Here is a 19,268-nt window from a genome sequence, read left to right on the forward strand (position 1 = left end):
AGTTGGTGCCGCTATCTATCAACAAACAAAATACAAAATCAAATTCATCATAATTAACAATTACACAAAATACCCAAAACTATAAAGGTATATGATTAACATGCCCACTTGGTGACCAAAACCAATTCCAAGGCCTCTTAAGAGTTCACTAATTTGATGCAAAATCAAATCCCAAAATCCATGAAAATTCAGCTGTTTACCAATGTTTTGGAAAATCTAATTCAATATTATATCTTTGCTCTGAAGCAACTATAGAATGGGAGCTTAATCAAAACAGATCTCTTCCATTTAACTTACCCAACAATGCTCTTCATCTTTTTCTCCTTACTGTAAAATTTTGTTCTTTCACCATTCAACTCCTCTGTTTGTTTTTAGGGAAGGAGAGAGAGAGAGAGATAACTTAGGGAAGAGAAAATTAAAAAAAAATATTTTTTATTTTAGTAAGTAAATTTATTTTATGAAAATATAAAACTACAAATGGCATTCTTTATTTGGTTGGAGATTTTTAAAACATCTTTTACATATTGGATTAAAAACTTTAACTTAGGAATACTTTGACTACCAAATTGAGACAAAAAATATTTCGGTACTAAAGCGAGGAAAAAGGATATACTTTGAGAGTTAAATCGTGAATTAAGCTACATTAAACCACATACAAAATTTCATGTATATGATTACATGAAATTAAAATTCATGTGTCAAATTGTACATTAAATCAAAGATAATGTGTAGTTTTGATATTGATTCCAGTTAAAAATTTGAAAGTATTTTAAATCATATTATTTAGATTAAGATCTAAAAATTGAAGAAATGAATGTAAGAGTTTCATTTTTGGGGAATGAAAAAAACACTTGTACTGAGGCATATTAGTTAGTATATATAATGTATATAAATGTTTTTTTTGAATAATTTCATTATAGGTTTTGATCATATTTGTTCTTTTTGATATAATACTTAGAGTTATCTGTAGCCCCTCTCCAACTCATAAATAGGAGGATAATGCACTTCAACGCACTCAAACCCACGTACTCTTGCATTAACAACAATGCCCATGCTAATCAAGTTAAAACTCAATCGAGATTTAATTATATGTGTAATATGTAAACAAATTTTAATTGTATAGAAGTTTTGTATTATTGTGTAAACAAAATGTTTGTGATGTGTAACCATAAAGTTTAATGATACGTGAGTTAATTATATTTTTAAAAAAAATTAAATCTAACTAAGAATTCTCATATATTTAACAAAATATAAAATAATCAAATATTATTTTGTTACCTTAAGAATAATATTTTTTTTGGAAAAATCATGTAAAGTGTCAAAATATTTGCATAAAATTATTTTAAAAATGAGATAAAATATCCTAAGTGTTTCTCATTATAGATATGAAATACATTAATAATCTCTTATTTTTAATAGTATGAGTATTTAAGTAAAGTGTTTATATAATGTCTATTTCTACTTGTTTTACAAAATTAAATTTTATTTGTGTATATAATTAATTATTATAAAATGAAAATAATTAAAGTAGATATCTAAACTTTTTTCTACTTAAAAGTATCACTAAATTATGATTTTTAATTCAATCTATAGTTAAAGAATGCCGCATGATAGTTTTTATATTTTTGTAAAATAATTTTACTTATCAAAATAAAATTTAATTAATAAAAAATATTTTTAAATATTCTCTCTCCTCTTCATCTTCTATTGTCTTTTCATTTTTTCTTCTCTAAAAACAAATAGAGGAATTGAATGGTGAAAGAACAAAAAACTACATTAAGGAGAAATTGAAAAACGAATGCAAGAGAAAATGGAGAAGAAGATGAAGAGCATTGTTGTGTAAGTTAAATGGATTTTCTATAGCTGCTTCAGAGTATAAAAATAAGAGAGAAAAGATATAATATTTAATTAAATTTTTCTTGGGTCTTTGGATTAATATTTCGTAATTTTGCATCAGATTTGTGAACTCTTAAGACGCCTGGTGCAATATATTCTTAATTGTTTTTGTCATATCGTTTTAAAGATACGTGATTAATCTTCTCAATAATGTTATATTTAAAGTTTGAATTTGTAATCTTTCTTAAACTTTATCACTACACCCAACATGATATTGTCCATATATTTTTAATACTAATAATTTTATATATTTCGTGTTTTATTAAAATTTTAAAACATGAACATCTTAATATATTTCATAAATATTTATATTATAATATCACATTCTTATATATTCAATTTTTCTGTGATAAATTTTATAAAATTAAAAATGTGTGGGTTGATGTTTGAGATAAAAGGCCAACTTCAATTTTAAGTTGAATTGCTTGGGCTTCAAAGCTTACCTAGAGGTGTAGGATCAAGTTGGAATATTTCTTTTTCAAAAGTTTTGGGTTTAATTTGGATGGGCGGTATGTTTACCTCCGGTGAGGTTAAAAACAGCGGTAGCGGTGAGATTAGTTACTGTAGCGGTGAGGTTAGAAACAACGGTGGAGTATGTGTTTGGATTCAAACGCAGTTGTAACAGTGAGGTAAAAATAGAAAATGACTATTAAGGACATCATATTAGAATTGATATATAATAGAAAATTTTTAAATTATTAAAATATATAAATTTATAAATTCGTTTAATAAAATATTAAAATGTATCTTCCAATATTTTATTATAAATATTTTAATGAATTATATAATCAATTTAAATTGTTTATTAGATAAAATGATAATTATTTTTTATTTTTATAGTTAAATATTCTTTTATAAAAATAAGAAATATTAATTTCACAAATAATAACATTTTACTTGGATCAAATTTTGAAGTATCTAATCGGATGATTTTAATACAAAAAAAAAAACATAAGACATAACAAATTTCATTATTATTAGAAATTAGGTTATGATACAAAATGTCTTTACAAATATGAATTCATTAAATTAGTCACAATGGTTTCCCTTAACATCGTGATTTCAAGATCACCTTCATAACTAGAAGAACTCGGTTCACCTCGATCAAAATGGCCTGAAGAGACTGGCATGTCGGGTATATTCTCCGATTGTTGAAAATCCTCATCATTTGACCAAGCATGTCTTCGAATGTAATTACGCAAAACCATTATTGCATTAACTATTAAAACTTGCTTGTTGAATGAATAACTTGGAATATCTCTTAATATTAGCCATTTTTTTTCCACACTTCAAATGTTCGTTCAATCACAAAACATAATGAAGAATGGGCATGATTAAAGATTTCTTTTTTTTCCAGATACTCGATGATTACCTCAACGAAAATTAGGTAAATGATATCGTTCCCCCTATATGGACCTAGAAAACCTACCATTTGTGGATATCCTGAATCCACAAGATAATATTTTCCTACAAAAAAGTAAAACATAATACCAAGTTTAAAAATAAATTACAAATTTTAATATTGTTTTTAGGTAAAGATTAATTAAAAAAAATTAAACTTCAACCTGGTGGAGGGTGTGAAAATTTTAACTCTTGTTTTTTAAGTGCTTGTAAAAAAATTCTATTGTCATGTACTGCTCCTTTCCAACCAGGAAATGCAAAAATAAAGCACATGTTGAAGTCACAAACTGCCATAATATTTTGAGTTGGTTCACCTTTCTGTCCGATATAAGGTATTTGACAAGAAGACAAAATGCATGCTTTTATGTGTGCTCCATCTATGGCCCCAACACAATCCTTTAAAATAAATACAAGTAATGAGATAAAAGTTAGAAATAATTTATATTTTAAGAATATAAAGATTGTGTGAATTTTACCTTAAAGTGAGGCAAATATCTTGTATCATGTTGAATATGATTCGCTACTTCCTCGAATTGACCTTAGTGGGTTTAATCCTTTATTCCTATTCGAGCAAATATATGCAACATATCAGTAAAAATTCGACTAACAGTTTCCCTAGATTGTTGAAATATGTTGCATTTGAATTTGATTCTCTATTTCCAAGAATGTAAAATGATAATTCTAACTTCTCCATCGCCAATACTTTCCCATGCTTTAAGCCATAATTTGTTTGCAAATCATGCAACAAGCTGTAAAATATATTTTTTGGCATCCTAAAACTATTCATGCAACCATCATCATGCCCATTTAATGCTTCGTTCACCCACATTTAACCTGTATAATTTGAATCCATACACGGTTGCATAGTGAAATAAGTTTCATGGTGTACCAATACATTGCCTAGCACATATTCTTCCTCTTCATGATAATTGTTGTGCTCAACTTATGTAACAATTGGGGCTATTCTTCGTTGAGCTTCTTCATTTAATTCAAGAGTATCATAATTCATATCAAAACTATTATACATATTGTTAAATTCGTCCATAACCTGAAAAAGTAATCAAATGAAAATAAATTAATATTTTGTGACATTCTATACAACACAAAGAAACTTGAGTAAAAGCATAGCATAAAAATACCAAACATAAAAAATATCATACATTAGTTTTACACATAAAAGAATAGCATAGTCATATCACAGTAATAATCCTAAGGAGCTTATGGTGGAGGTGGTTGATGGAATGGTTGGAAGGGAAATGAGGATGTTGCTACCAATGATGAAAATGATGCAATTGGATTTTGTTTAGCATACTCATGTCGAAGCCACCAAACCCTAACTTTTGGATCTAAGTTAAAAAACACTTCTCATTTCACTTGTATATGGAACATTTTGATGGTAAAATAGTACAGTTAATCTTTTTTTTTTGGAATTTCATCTCCCAAAGCACAAAAAGCATCCATTGCATTTGAAATAGTATATTGAGAGTGAGGGAAAATAATTTCATTTACTGACTTCCTTGGACTAGCCATACTCTCACACAACTACTTAATTTGAGTAGTTAATGTATTTTTTTGATGATTTTCTACTTGAACTTGATTTTTTTCCTTTACCGTGTACAACCCTAAGTGTTTGCTTTCTTCGGTTAGAAGTTTCATGAGAAGGGTTTGATGGCGCTTCATTAGGAGGAATACCTTCATTCTCATTACTATGTTCACCTGAATCACCCAATCCCTCATTAGGTGTATAATCTCCCATAGGAGCCCCACTTGGAAGAACACCAGACGAAGATGCCGATGCATTTTCTCCAGTGGCTACAATGCCACTAAATATTTGCCACATTAACTCATTCAATTGTGGTTCAATTCCTTTCTTCTTAAATCCTTTAAAATCAAGATTTTCCTACATAATATGTTAAATGTTATACTAAGATTTTTATATTTGTAAATTATTAATTTCAACAAACTTTATGCATTAAAATAATGATAAAGTTAACACTAACCTGTATTTTTTCAGCCCACCATTCTTCGGTAGCATCGACAGTCTTTTTAGATGGACACCATCCTATACTTGTAGATTCCTTAAACAACTCCCTTTATAACCTCCATTCCTTTTTTAACATATCTCACTTATTTTTTCAATTGAGGTTTTCCATAATTTTTTTGTGTTTTTGCTTGAAAAAGAGCAATGATATTTTCCCATCATTTTGAGTTTAGATGAGTTGTTGGTCTATTACCAGCATTGACTTCATTCACGTAAAGTTCACAAAATATCAACGTCAGCTCATCATTCTAAACAACTTTTGTTGCTAAGGTACTATCTTCCTCCACAAAATTTTGTGTCTTTACCACCTATTATTATTTTGGTTTTAAATGTCAACCAACATAAAACCATAATATATATATATATATATATATATATATATATAAATATATATCATAATAAGCATCATTTAAAGATCACCATTATAACAAATACAAGCAAACTGATATCTTAAGATATCATGATATATATACATCCACGCATTTGTAAAGCTGCTTCAATATTTCTCACAACTGATCAATAATCCAATTTAAACCCGAAAAATTTAGAAACGAGACGAAAACATAACACGAACATGATACTATACTCAACATCCCCAAGTAAAAGCTATATATATATATTTGTATTCATCATAGAAGTGAAAACAACATCTCATATTTGCAGCTACCCAACTGATCCATACTTCGATATAACAAAGAGGTAAACATATTGGAAAATTTTCCAAAACAAGGTTGAAAAATAACACCAGTTCATATAATAAGTAAAACAGCTCATGAAATCACCCCCATCAATCAAAAAATAACAATGAAAAGGACAGGTTGAGGCTAAAAAATCCAATAAAAAATAAGAAGCAAACTCATTAACGAAACACACAATGCGAAGAAAATCCAAAATTTTAAATATATGAAAAATTAACATTTAGGAAAAATACATTATTTTTAATAGAGAAAACAAGGAAATTTGGGAAAAGAAAAGAAGAAGACCAAAACGACATTTATATCATGAAAATGAAATGACCCATAATCAGATAATTGTTCTTTTAGCTACTTGAAATCTGAAACATAAATCCTATTATGTTATCTGAAATCTTAATGTAAGTTCCTAGTTCTATTTTCAGGAAAAGAGATATTAAAACTATCCATAATACTCAAATATCATGTAATCAACACAAATATATGAAAAACTAACCTTTAGGCAAAGAAAAAAGTAGCAGACACAACCAAGAACAAAGTAAAAAAGTAGGGAGAAACCAATAATAATGACTATTTCAGTTCCCAAATATGAAAACAAGTGACTGTTTCGTTCCCAAATCTAAAAACAAATAAGGTTGGGATAGAAATTAATTTAACTTTCAAGGATAAACAAGTAAAATAATAAATAAAAGTATGGGTACTTTTGTCTGTTAAAAATATCTGCTGCTTTATTATGCTAAACTGGCGGTAAAACCTCTAGTCAATTTTGAGGCTATTAGTGTGATTAAAATGAATTTCATCGCACTGTTGATGCTCATCCAAACACAGCATCAGTGAGGTTGATAGCAATTTTTTACACCAACTGCACCACAAAGCGTTAATCGCCAAACTAAAGGAAGCCTTAACCTAAAAAAGTAATTCTTTTAGTAATAATGTCACATCAGAGTGTATGGATAATATAATATTTTAAGAAATACTAAATTAACACATAAAAAGATTATTATCATTATTTAACTCTAACAAAAAAAAAAAAAAAACTCAAAGGCTTTGCCCCAACACTAACACCATGTTTGGTTGGGAGAATGAAATAGGGCTGTAATATAATAGAGTTGTAATCAGTAATTCAGTTGTTCGGTTGAATGGATTGGAATAGAGCTGTAATAATATTCTTGTGTTTAGTTGAATAGAATAGATGTTGTAATAGCATAAGGAAAAAGGCTTAAATGACCAAAGTACCCTTAGCAGAATTTTTTTAAGAAGATGATTATTGTTATTGTTATTAAATTGTAATAAGATTATTATTAAATATAATTTAATAAAAATAAAATAAATAATTTAATCATATTTTAACATAATTATCATTAAATATAATTTAATAAAATAATATATAATTTAATAACATTCTTAATATAATTATTAATAAAATATGAATTAATAAAAATCATAATATATAAAATTATAAAATAATATATAACCTACTTTATTATTTTTAAACTGCAATGCATATTTAATGGGTTAAAATATCATCTTTATATACATAGCATTTATATTTTATATAGTTAAATTAAATCACTTGTTCCTTGTCAAACAACTGTAAGGAAAGTCACTCCAAGCCAAAGTGATATACTGTAAACAAGCATTAGAAGAGCACATAAAATATATGTTTCAAAGTTTAATATCAAATTGGATTATCCTCCACGTTCATGCAAGCATTGCAAACGACACATACATTGATACGACCCTGCCCCGAAAACGTCGTTGGTTCAGTTCATCAGGCACCATTCGTAAACTCTTGCAAGCTGAACTAGCTTGTTCCAGCTCAATGGAGCTCAATCGAGCTGATTCTAGCTCATTGAGCTTGAACTTCAATTTATTTAATTTTATGCTTTTAGTTTACTGGAATAAATTTTATTTAAATTCAGCTCGTTTTTAGCTTTCTTAAGTTTACATTTATTTTGTTGGAATAAAATAAATAAATTGCTGCTAATTAAATTAGTTAATTAGTTTAAGTTAATAAATTTGTTAAATCTGGACATTTTAATTAGGTGTTTTAAATATGTTTTTAATATGTCTTATTTCATACATAGCATAAATATGTTACATCTATTTAATATGCCGAATTTATTGATGTTTTAATTTGTGTCCAGCCGAATTAATTATTGTAGGTGTTGTTGATTAAATGTGTCTTAAGTGCTTTAAAGTGACAAATTTAATGTGCTGATATTAATTATGTCTGGACCGAATTTATTTGGGGCTGAATCAGCTGGTTTAATAACAAAGGGAAGTATTTAAGGAGTTACTGACTTCTCCTTTACAAGCATGCATGGTCGGCATTAAGGGAGGCATGCTGGCTGGCCGGATTTAATGTGCAGCAAAACAAGTATTAAAGGAGCTGTTTGGCATGCAAGAGACGACCATTTAATGAGCATAAGCTGCTGATTTCTTTTTCCCATATGCCTTTTTCGTGAACATCAAAGGGGCTGCCGTTTCACTCTCCAAAGCACCTTGGAAGACGCCACCAATAGCTATGTAATTTCCCCACCTTTTTGGCCATTCAGTTCCATGTGTTCACACTCATGGCTATTCAAAAGCATGTGTTCACATCTCATGACCATTAAGCTGCTCATTAAATTTAGAACTATTTAGCTGATCAAGGAAGCTTCTTCAAGGCTCATAAACACCCTTGGCCGAACATACATTATCCTTTTTCAGCTCACAAGGCAACTTCATCAATTTAGCTGAATTCCAAGGCATCTAGAAGTGGCTATTGGCGTCACCCATGCCCAAAGGAGCTTCATGGAAGTTACCTGGAAATTTCAAGGAAATTTCAGCTCATTAAAGCTGAACTAAGTTGTCCATTCATGTGCTTAATGTCCATTCAGCTATCCTTGAACTTAGCCTATGAATAGAGACTTCCTTCATTTTGTAAAGGACTTTTGAACTATTGATTAATGTTTATACATTTTGTGAGCTTTTCAGCTCTCTTATTTCGTTTTAGACTCAAGTAGACTTATCTAGCTTGCTAGTGGCGTCTTCCTTGTTTCTTCGAACTTATCACTCAATTTCGAGTGTGGCGTTCAACCATTTGATACCTCTGGTTCCTAACTCTTATAGTTAGCGGGTTAAGGTCATTTTTCATCACCTTTAAGTGTCTTATAAGAATCGGGTTAGTACTCCATTTTAGTATTGATTCCTTCTTGACCTTAAGTCCATTTTGATCTATTTCCTCCACACCGTTCCATTCTTATTATTTTCTTGTTTGCCGAAACCTATATCATTTCAAACTTAACTCTCTTGAACCAATTTTTGAAACCTTACTCCATATTTAGCCAACTTTCAAACTACATTTCAAAATCGAGCGATACTTCTCTATTTTACGATTGGGCACATCAACGACTCGACTCACATCACTGAGCCGGTTCGTATCATACATCTACATACACAATTCATAATGAAAATAGTCTGTGTTGAATTCGCGAAATATGACCATTAAATCTTTCTGATCAACTATAGGTTGCAAGAAAACTCAGTAGCGATACTTTGTCGAGTAACCTTTCGGAGCAATTAGCATACCACGAACTTTCCTTGCCCCACAGTATACAATCTCAATGATGTCTATGAACTCCTGTTTGTCCTTGAGAGCCTATTTAATCTTGTTGTTATTACCAGTGTCAATATCAATCATAATGTGCTTGTTTATGAAGAAAGAACATCACTCTCGATGGATCGTAAAGCTCAAACATCGTGTTAAAATCAAGTATTTCCGTTATGTCTACAAGATAAATCACAGCAAAGTTCTTTATTGTTTCAGCGACAGAAGCAAACACCTTATTCATCTGAAAATGAAAATAATATAACTAATTAATTGACTGCAAAATTAAGTGAAAGTATAATGATAAAACCATTTTCATTCTAGAGGAAGCAAAAACAAGTCGATATTCAAGCATTCATGAATAAGTAATGACAGAAAATGATGTTTCCAGATATGCGACACTCAAAAGAAGAAAATAGAAAGGCAAAATGTTATGGAAAAACTATTTAAGTCCATGATCTTACATGCACCCCAAAGGCAACATGCTCAAATATTAGCAACACAAAAACCATTTCCTTATTATGTCAATAAGCACAACCAGCTACCAAATGTAACTTTGATTAATGTAAGGTACCAAGTTCAGTATTCAAGGACTTGACCAAAGGTCTAATAGACCAAATAAAGAGAAAGCTAATATACTAATAAAATAGAAAGTCATTATGAAAAGCTCAATCAATATCTCCTTTTGCTTACTTAGAGAAGATTCTCAACTTAAGCATTTCCTCTAGTCACGATCAAAGCCAACTTCATCTATACACCACATAACAATATGCATTTAGTTCCTAATCACCTTCATAAAGAAATCAAACAATATCAAACATCTGAACCTAATCGATAAAAACGAATTTACATGCGGTGATAATCCTATATTTTGTTCTTTTTGTGAAGTGCAACCCTTAATCCCTATAGTGCTTGGTATGTATTTTCATGTTGGTTTGATTCACAAATTAACCCTGTGTAAACAAACTCTTATTTCGGGTATATACTGCAAATCTCATCTAAACATTTCTATTGTCTAAATCTAACGACAACACAAGATATGTCATCTTTACTGTCTCTTTTAACCGCTTCTGCAATTAGTTGTTTCGAAGCCTTTTGTGGGTCTTTAAACTTTTTTGCAATATCAACGGCCTCTTGATTACTCATCACCTGGATTAAGCATATGCAAAAGGAAAAATAAATCACATAAAACTATTTCCAGCTCAATAGAGAGACATTAAAGTAAAGTGTTTTACCTTCCAAAGGCTATCACTTGCAAGAATTAAAATATCTGTATTGTTATCTATGTTAGCCCATTGAATGTCGGGATCTGATCGTAGATGCGATTTAAGGCTCTTGTCACTGAAGGCACGTGAAATTGCCAATTATCCATTAACTTTAGGAACATCTCCTAATAGCATGCACAAACAACAAATTTAACAATCTCATTATATTAGCAAATTAGAAATGCAGGGCCGTACTTTACGGGAGGAATATGATGCATATAAATCAACCAAATTAGAACCAAGACCTTAATACCACTCAATAATAGAAACCTGAAGTTTTCAGGCATTGATTTCTTTCTTTTTGTATCTTCACCATGTAAGGCCAACAAACAAAAATCAAAATGATAAAACATATACAACATAATGGTGACTAACAGTCTTTTTGGTCGGCAAGACCAAGATTCTGAATGCAATGGAACATGACATTTCAAATAAAACATATACAACATAATGGTGACTAACAGTCTTTTTGGTCGGCAAGACCAAGATTCTGAATGCAATGGAACATGACATTTCAAATTTGTAGTAGCTTTAACATGCCTAATGCATTTGTACTTCACTAGTGATTGATATGTGAAAAAGGAAAGACAAAACACTTTATGGTTTACTACAAGGTTAAAAAGCTGACAGAGATGATCTCTCCTTATGATTACAAAGAGGCTAAGAACTAAATAGAAGCATTAAGTATTAGAAGGTGCAAGACCACTAAAAAACACTCAGCAAATATGACCAAAAACATTCGTTGAGTTATTAACATATATGAGTAGATGTGAACAAGCTCAAAGAATTAACTTCTAAAAATTAGGAGTAATAGAAAACGTGGAATATTTGAGACGAATCCACCTATGTTCTCAATGCTGCCTCGTTCAGTGTTGGGTTCATGATTTTTCGTCATTTGTATTGCTTGACCCTCTCTAGAAAGAACAACACGTGAATCTCTTAAGTTTTCCACACATAGTTTTATTCTATCTATCAATATTGCAGTTACAACAGTGGATCCACCACGACCCAAGTCTGAGCTTTATGAAAGAATTGCTTGATCTGTTTTCTCATAAGTCTAAAGGGGTCAACCCAAAACTCTTCCAATAATAAGTAAAAAAATGTAAGCATATGATGTTTTAAAAATAATAAAAGCAAACCATTTGAAAACGATATGGCACATCCTATCTTATTTAGGATATTGGCAAACAAATGCTTCTTTAGGTAAGACGATATAATATCTCCCAAATGACCATCATAGACAGAAAAAAGCCCTAACTTGTGCTGTTGAATCTGCATGAACTTAGCCACATGACAATTCATAGGATGATTAGCTTTCCCTTTTACTAGGCTGAAACCAAACTTTATTACACCCTCATGGCTTTTTCCCCTTACCAAAACCTAAATACGAATGCCCTTCTCCAAGCTAAAATATGACCCAATTAACCCCCTAAATAGAAATCAAAGATCAATGGATTGAAAATCCTACAAAACCTTGCTTCAAAATCAAACCTAAACATACCTAGAAAATTGACAGAGCAAAAGAAAATGAAAACCTTGGCTATGACAACTCTACTAAGAGAAAGAAAATGAAAGCAGAAAAAGAGTAAAGAAAGAGGGCAGAAAAAATGACAGAGGAAAATGAAAGGAACAGAGGGAGAAAATGTTTGCCTAAAGGATGCTCGATGAAGGGGAGGAGTGGTATGGTTAGAGTGGAAGGAAGCAAAGGAGTGATTGTGTGGCTGAGTGAGAGCATTTGGAAACGGGGCAAGCATCGAATCAATAATCAGTGAGGATGACACCATTTCTCTGCATAAACCCATAATAACAACTTTTTATGGGGGGTCCACATAATAGAATTGTAGACTCTAATCTAACTCCTATGTCATGAATCATAAACCTTAGGTTATTATTTTATTAATTTTATTTAATTAGTGTTAGAAAATGCATGCTATTAGTTATTAAAAGATATAAAGTGATACATTTGTATTGGAAAATTAAAAGTGGTATTTTAATATAATTTAAATCCATTCTGCAATCATAATTAGGTAAAAAAATGGAGAATTTCAAAATGATTTTAACAGCTCAATTTCTTTATAATTTTATTTCATTCTAAAACTTCAAAAATTATTTTAATATATTTTTAATTTTTAATCATATCTTTTACAAATATTATTTTTAATTCATAAAATTCAATAACTTATAATTACTAAAACATTTTAAAAATCTCTAAAATTTAAAAACCAGCCACAGTTTTTGTTGACTTTGATGGGGCTGCACAAAACCCTTCTTAAATTAATCAAGTATTAAAAAAATGTTTTTATTCCTTTACCCATTCTTAATTCTTAACTATTATCTGACTTTTCTTGGTTTTTCTTTTACCAAATATCACCCTTTGATTTAATTATCAGAATTAAAACCCCAAATTGCAAGGCTCAGGTAATCTCGAATTACTATTTATTAAATAAAAAGTTATTTTAGTTAAATTTTAATTATAAAATTAATAAGAATATTTTAAAATTTTAAATAATATAGATGATAACTATAGTGAGACTTTAGATAAAAATAAATGGTTTTAAACTTTAGATTTTGTATTTCTCTTACCTTGTTATTAAAATAAAATCCCATCTTCTTCTTTTCACAGGTGATTAAAGTATAGTTTCAGACTTTTTCGAGCAAAAAATTAGAATGAAAAGCTAGATATTAGGGCTACTAAGATTAATCAATTTGAGTAATAGGTATTTGTTTCACCTTTCTTGTGATATGCTTCAAATTCAATGGGTACTTGAAATCAGTTAGGAAAAAGATCTCAAAATTTTTAGAATGAAATGGTCAATCAATTTTTTTCAATCACGAAAAATAAACTTAATACCCAAATTGATTAATCTTATAATAACCTTAATCTCTTGCTTCCCATTCCATTTTTGTCTAAAAAAAATTAAATTTGAAAGTAAAGATTATCCAATTTTTTCACCCTAACACTACAAATACAAAGTGAAAAATAGAATAAAAGAAAGAAAGGAAAAATTGAGTGGTGTTGGTTTTATTTTGATCCAACGACTAAGATCATTTTGATTTTTATGGTTCTCATTTTAAAAGTTCTCACTATGGTTGTCACGGAAATATCATACTATTTTCATTTGTAGCAAGAAGACACTGCCCATGGAATTCATATACTTCAATTATTTGAGTATACCAAATCATAATATCTTTTGTAGGAGTCAACTTTCTTTATAACAACTTCAATTGTCAGTCAAAATTTATATGTTATAGAAAGCTGACAATTGTACACTTATAACAACATTCGAGGCACCTTTAACAACAATTTAAATTTAAATTTAAATAATATTTTATTTTTATATTAAAAATGTAGTTTATTAATAATATTAATTAGTGATATTTCAATTGTATCTTTAAGTAAAATTTACAAATATATTTCCATTGATTAAAGATTATTTTTATTAAATAAAATATGATTAACATTTTTATATAAAATTTAAATATTTTATTGAAATAATATATTAACTACAATTTAATTTATTATTTTTATTTTATTTAGAAATATAAATAATTGAAATAATTTTTGATTCCATAAGTGGGCTTAGGGTGTGACAAGTGTCTTGTAGGATGGAGTAAATTGATGGAATATTAAATATTTATCACTTCTTTTATATATTTATTATTTTGACTAAAATAAATTTGAAAATTTTAGGGAGGTCTAAGATTTGCTAGTCATGGATTCGTACCGATCCAGGATATATATATACACATTGAGAAAATGTTGATGAAATTGATGGAGTAGGGTAGTAGTAGAGGTGCTCATGGGCCGGGCGGCCCAGCCTGTCTCGACGGCCCGCTTAAAATATGGGAAGGTTTGGGTAAAAATATAGGCCCGAAATATGGGCTTGGGCAAAAAAACGAGGCCCGTTTAGAAAACGGTCCGGGCCTCGGGCACCACTTTTTTGGCCCGGGCCCGGCCCGGCCCGATATAATATATTTATTTTTAATTTTTTTAATTTTAAAATATTTTAAAATTACTTTTTTTTTATTTTTTAATTTTAAAATATTTTTAAAATACTTTTTAATTTTTTTTTAATTTTAAAATATTTTTTTAATTTTTAAAATAAATTTTTGGTATTTATTAAAAAAATGGGCCGGACCCGGGCTTATGATTTTTTCTCGGTCCGGGACTGGGCAAAAATTCTAGGCCCATATTTCGGGCCGGGCCTAGGACCCGGGCCAAATTTTTTATGGGCACTGCCCGAACCCGACCCGACCCGGCCCATGAGCACCTCTAGGTAGTAGTGATTAAGGGTTGCTCCAGTCCGTTCTGCCCACATATACAAACCGCCATGAGATAACCGCCTCCCCTCAAACCTGGCCGTTTCTTAAAGATTGGGTGGTCTATTCATTGGTTGAGAGAAACTTGATAAAGTGATGGGAAGGCAGGGAGTAATTTGGCAAAGTATCAATGTGTTAGCAATGAAGCGAAGGAGATTGCGCTATTGACGTTGTATTTGATGCCTGTGGTGAAAGTTGAGCAGATAAAGATTTGGAGCTCTTACAACTGTAGACGTTGCAAATACTGTACGTTTTAGCCAAATTGGGATCATGTTGCAGGTCTTCATAATATAATTTTTAGAATTTCTTAATTTTATTGGAATCAGGATTTTATAAATTTTGAGAGTTCCTTTGCAGTCGTGTGAGAGTTGGACTGTGTAACTAAAGTCCATAAATATGAAAGACAAAAGAAGGATTGGTGGAGAAATAGCAAATGTTTTTCACATGCTAAGAGTGGAAAACTGTTCAATCCTGTTCTTTGCGTTAATTAAAATTGCAAATCATGTGATGATTGAAAACTCAAATTACAAAAATCCTTTGTCGTTTTACCAATAATTTAGTTTGTGTTTTGAGTTGGAAACCCATACCGACCATTAGAGTTTTTGTCGATAAATACCTTCCCCTCTCTTGAATTATTTCAAGGGTTTGCGTCCATTATTGTCCTTTCCAATTAACTCCAACCTTAGAATCCCTCCCCACCCACACCATGTTCTATTACATTGCTTTCATCATAAACTATTTCAAGTTAGCCTGGAATTTGTTGCTTAACCATTCCATGTTCCCCAACATCTACAACATGCAGTCATATCCACCAGTTGCTGCCGCCATGGCTGTTCATCAACAGCTTGGTGTCGTCCGATACAGCGGGGGCGACGACCAAGAGGAAGTTGCTTGTGCAGTTTGCCTATGCGAAATCGAAGAAGAAGATGAGATGAGAGAGTTAAGCTGCAATCATCTGTTTCATAAGGAATGCTTGGATAGATGGGTTGGAGTTAGTTACGGCTTTTCATCCACTTGTCCCATTTGTCGCACTTCCTTAACTCCTGCTAAACTAGTTGCCGGTGTTGAAGTTCTGGTGTTTAACTGTTTCAGTTTCAACTCCGGCCACCTCCGTCATAACTGGTGGCTCCGCTAAGCTTAGCTGAAACCCTCCAGTAGCTCTACTTTTACTAATAATAGTAGTTAGTATGCCCCAGTCTAATCTTTGAGAAATGTAGCAAACTTGTACGGTTCTGTAATATATATACACGTATAAATATACTCTTTTTTTCTTTTATAAAAGCTAAGAATGGGCCCAAACCCACTTCTTAATTAAATTTTAGGAAACTTATAAAAATAATAAAAGGACTTACAGATAAATATCCCAAAACTTATTTGGTTGCCTACAGTTTCTCTCCTGCAAAATGATGAAGGTTTGAAAGTGGGTACATGTTAGAGATGATTGCTTGGTTGACGACATTTATTCTCCGACTGACGTTAGCCAATTCTCCATAGTTTCCAGTTTCAACCTCTTCACCCTAAAGAATCAATAGATTGAAAGTTCATTGTTTTCTCTTTTTCTTCCATGTGATTTATTTTTGTGGTCTCACAAATATTTAATTCAAACTTTATGAAAATAATATTAACTTCATTTAAATGGGATATTTATTTACAACTTCTCTAATATTATTTTATTTTTAAAATTCAAAATAGAAGTAGAAGTTACAAAAGAAATAATAAATTCAAAAACTTTTAAATTCTTTTTGCAAAAAAAAGAAAATCAATAAATAAAGGGTAAACTAATGTTTTCTTTTAATGTTATCAGACCATTATTATAATATAAGATGAAAGTACTGAAAAAATTAAAGATTTAACTCAAGAGTTTAGGGCTAGTGTAGCATTACTTCTGAAAAGTGCTTTTAAAAGGTGTGGTGGAAGGATGCTTTTCAAAAGATTTGAGTGTTTAATATTGCTGTCAAAAAGTGATTTTGAGAAATAAAATATCTATTTTTGACATGATATTATAAAATAACAAATATGCATTTAAATAATATTTAAATTAGTTAATATTATTATATTTTAGTAAGAATATAAAAAATAATTTATTATAACTTGTGATTAATATTTTAATATATGAAATATAAATTTTAAATATTTTTAAGCAATAAATATTAATTATTTATAAAATTTAATTAGAATATATAAACTACATTTTAAACATTTAAATATAAATAATGTAATGGCCCAATATTGCCCGGCATGCGCATATAAACCAAAGTCCATTTACAATAACCAATTAGCCCAATAAGGCCCAAATCATTTAACCTAAACTACCCAAATCGTTAGCCCAATATAGCCCAAAACAAAAAAATTAGAAGCAGGAAACCCTAGAAGATCCAGGCGCTGCAGCCAAGCCCTCTGCGCGTGATGAGCCACCCCTTTGCGCCACACCACCATGTGTTCCCTCCACGTCACTGCGCCTCCGTACGCCAGCTAGCCTCTGTACCTGCAAGAAGACGAAAACAATGCAGCAGAGAGAACAAAAAAATTGTATTTTTCATTCGGCTATAAAAATCAGTAGAAAGCCATTGTAGTTTTTAAAGGCAGACACGAAATCAATACAAAAATACAAAAATTCAAAAACAAAAAAAAAAAACGATTCAAAAACAGAAAAGAATATATCGTTTAGGTGATTCTCTGAATTCGTTTTATCTTTTATTTTTATTTTTTTGGTTTTCTTCGATTTGTTTTTACTTTATATGCAAAAAATATAAAGAAAAGGGGGGGGATCTTACCTTGTCGTTGGCGCCAATGAAGCCTTCTTCCCCTTCGTGTGAATCGGGGTTGGATGGGCGGAGGCCTGGTTTCTGAAACAGCAGAGGACGGTTTTAGGTCTGCAGCGGCTAAGAGGCAGAAAGGCCTAAATCTTTGTCATGCAGTTGAAATGATTTTAGGGTTTTGAAATTAGTTCTTATAGGGCATTTAAACGACGTCGTTTGGGGCCTGAATCAGTGGCCCCAAAATAGCGTCGTATTTGTTCAAACCCGATGACCCGATCCAACTGCGGCTAGACCCGCGCGTTTTGGTATGGGGAGGGATATTTGTGCTTCAAGTCCTCCTTGTTTGTGTTTGGTTTCAATCTAGTTTATGTTGCTTCTTTAAATTGGGCTGCATAATTTCTTGCTAACTTCATTTTAGTCCATTTGCAGCGCTGCGTTTTAGTGGGCAAGGAATATTTCCTATTTTAGTCCCTATGTTATTCACGCTTTGTAATTTAGACTTTTCCTTCTGTTTATTTTAGGTTTCTCCCCTGAATTACTGCTTTAATGCCAATTTAGTCCTCTGTTTCGTTATTATTGCTATAAAATTATTTAGTTCATTATTATTACTTTTGTTATTATTGATATTACTATTACATTAGTTCATATATTTACTTTTTTATATACGTAAATTACTTTATTAAATACTGATTTTGATTCTTTTCTTGTCTAATATATTAGTATATATTTTATGTTAATCTAATATTATCTATATATTTTAATAATTTTATTTTTATGATACTTTTTTAAATATTTATGTATATATAGTTTTGTGCTTTAAAAGTCAATAACATTTTATATAATACTATTTTATATATAATTTGTATTAATTTATTATTATTATTATAATGTATACACCTAATGTATCATCGATTTCATGTTTACATTTTTTACTTATTACATATATAACTTGTTTCATTTAAAATTTTATTTCATTATATACTGATTTATATCAACCTTTTATACATACTATTATACATAAGAAATTTTCCGATCCATGTGTAATATTATTTAAATTAATATGTATATATTATTTCATGTATTTTGGTTTTCTTCATATACAATATTCACTTTAAACTTCATTTTGATATTATTCTTATAGTATTTATTTTTTATCTTCATTTTGACTTATTTTAAACTCATATATGTATATCGTTTATTTTAAAATTTTACACATATAACTCATTTTTTGTATTGATAATTCGTTTATTCTTTGAATGTCGATATTATTAGCATTGGCATAATGTATGATTGAGATTATTG

The 19,268-nt window shown here is 30.1% G+C and overlaps 1 pseudogene; it reads right to left on the reverse strand.

Annotated features, from left to right (window-relative positions):
• Positions 1 to 9,333: 9,333 nt before the first annotated feature.
• Positions 9,334 to 12,668, reverse strand: LOC105782882 (thioredoxin-like protein YLS8; annotated as a pseudogene).
• Positions 12,669 to 19,268: the final 6,600 nt, after the last annotated feature.

This window comes from Gossypium raimondii, chromosome 13 (genome assembly GCF_025698545.1).
Source record: "Gossypium raimondii isolate GPD5lz chromosome 13, ASM2569854v1, whole genome shotgun sequence".
In the NCBI taxonomy this organism is placed as follows: Eukaryota; Viridiplantae; Streptophyta; class Magnoliopsida; order Malvales; family Malvaceae; genus Gossypium; species Gossypium raimondii.